The sequence below is a fragment of the Microcebus murinus genome, chromosome 31, assembly GCF_040939455.1.
Source record: "Microcebus murinus isolate Inina chromosome 31, M.murinus_Inina_mat1.0, whole genome shotgun sequence".
In the NCBI taxonomy this organism is placed as follows: Eukaryota; Metazoa; Chordata; class Mammalia; order Primates; family Cheirogaleidae; genus Microcebus; species Microcebus murinus.
The window spans coordinates 5,937,988-5,940,220 of NC_134134.1; the positions used below are offsets into that span (position 1 = coordinate 5,937,988).

Here is a 2,233-nt window from a genome sequence, read left to right on the forward strand (position 1 = left end):
CGTCTCTACTATAAATAGAAAGAAATTAATTGGCCAACTAATACATATAGAAAAAATTAGCCGGGCATGGTGGCACATGCCTGTAGTCCCAGCCACTTGGGAGGCTGAGGCAGAAGGATTGCTTGAGCCCAGGAGTTTGAGGTTGCTGTGAGCTAGGCTGACGCCAAGGCACTCATTCTAGCCTAGGCAACAAAGGGAGACTCAGGCTCAAAAAAAAAAAAAGAAAGGAGGAGAGAGAGAGAGAAGAAAGAAAGAAAGAGAGAGAGATAAGAGAGAGAAAGAGAGAGAAAGAAAGAAAGACAGAAAGAGTCATACTGAGAATATTGATCCAAGAGCGACACCTAGCGACCATATATAGCCACCACCATCTAGGGTCCAATTCGCCAGAGGCAACGGAGGCGGAGGGCAACATGGAGTCGACCTGGGATGGGGGGGGCATGGCGTCCGCAGCAGCCGATTCCATACCAACCGAGAGAGAGAGAGAGAGAGAGAGAGAGAGAGAGAGAGAGAGAGAGAGAGAGAGAGAGACAGAGAGACAGAGAGACAGAGACAGAGAGAGAGACAACAGAGAGAGAGAGAGAGAGAGAGAGAGAGAAGATAAGAGAAAGAGAGAGAAACAGAGAGAGAAAGAAAGAAAGAAAGAAAGATTGCTCATTGATCATAACCAGATACAGATCCCTTTGTTCCTTCTCAACTCCCACTACTCCACTTGACCAGGCTAAAATAAAATCAAATAAAATAAATTTATGAGAGAGAGAGAGGAAAGGAGGGAGGGAATAAGAAGCATCAGGCAAAGTAAGGTGGCACATACCTGTAGTCCCAGCGACTCCTGAAGTTGAGGCAGGGGGATCGATGGAGCCCAGGTGTTTGAGGTTGCAGTGACCAAGGATACAGTGTACCCTGTTCGATAGACAGAGGCAGACCCTGTCACTCACCTGAAAACTATACAAATATTAGGTACCCTAATAATTAAAAATTAAGCAAAAGGGGTTGGGCATGGTGGCCCATGCCTATAATCCTAGCAGTCTGGGAGGCCTAGGCGGGTGGATTGCTTAAGGTCAGGAGTTCAAATCCAGCCTGAGCAAGAGCAAGACCCTCTCTACTATAAAGAGAAAGAAATTAATTGGCCAACTAAACACACCAAAACACACATAATATGCCAGGCACGGTGGTGCATGTCTGTAGTCCCAGCTACTCGGAAGGCTGAGTCAGAAGGATCACTTGAGCCCAGGAGTTTGATGTTGCCGTGAGCCAGGCTGACGCCACAGCACTCTAAGCCGGGCAACACAGTGACACTCCATCTTTCAAGAAAAAGACAGCAAAAAAGAAAGGAGGAGAGATGGAGAGAAAGAGAGAGAGAGAAGAAAGAAAGAAAGAAAGAAAGAAAGAAAGAAAGAAAGAGAGAGAGAGAGAGAGAGAGAGAGAGAGAGAGAGAGAGAGAGAGAGAGAGAGAGAGAGAAAGAAAGAAAGAAAGAAAGAAAGAAAGAAAGAAAGAAAGAAAGAAAGAAAGAAAGAAAAAAGAGAGTCATATACTGAGAATATTGATCCAAGAGCGACACCTAGCGACCATATATAGCCACCACCATCTAGGGCCCAATTCGCCAGAGGTGACGGAGGCCGAGGGCAACATGGAGTCGACCTGGGATGGGCGGGCGGGCATGGAGTCCGCAGCAGCCGATTCCCAGGCAGGCACACGAGCCAGGCCGGGAGCTCGTTCTCAGCGCCGTGAAAGGCAGCGGGAGCGAGAAAATCATGACAAAGTGACAGCAGCTCCCTTTGTAGCTCATCAGCACGGCGATCGCGTGTTCACACGCTCGTGTGATCCGTGCCTCCTAGTGTGTCGGCACATCCCCCGTGTGACGTGAAGCGAGGGGTGAAGGGGAACAGAGTTTGAGGTTGCTGTGAGCTAGGCTAATGCCATGGCACTCACTCTAGCCTGGGCAACAAAGTGAGACTCTGTCTCAAAAAAAAAAAAAAAAAAAAAAAAAGAGAGAAAGGAGGATAGAGAGAGAGAAAAGAAAGAAAGAAAGAGAGAAAAGAGAGAAAGAAAGAAAGAAACAAAGACAGAAAGAAAGAAAGACAGAAAGAAAGAAAGATTGCTCATTGATCATAACCAGTTATAGATCCCTTGGTTCCTTCTCCACTCCCACTGCTCCACTTTACCAGGCTAAAATAAAATCAAATAAAATAAGGCCAGGCGTGGTAGCTCACACCTGTAATCCTAGCACTCTGG

The 2,233-nt window shown here is 46.9% G+C and overlaps 1 pseudogene; it reads left to right on the forward strand.

Annotated features, from left to right (window-relative positions):
* The first annotated feature begins 1,770 nt into the window (after positions 1–1,770).
* On the forward strand, positions 1,771–1,862 carry LOC142865729 (uncharacterized; annotated as a pseudogene).
* Positions 1,863–2,233: the final 371 nt, after the last annotated feature.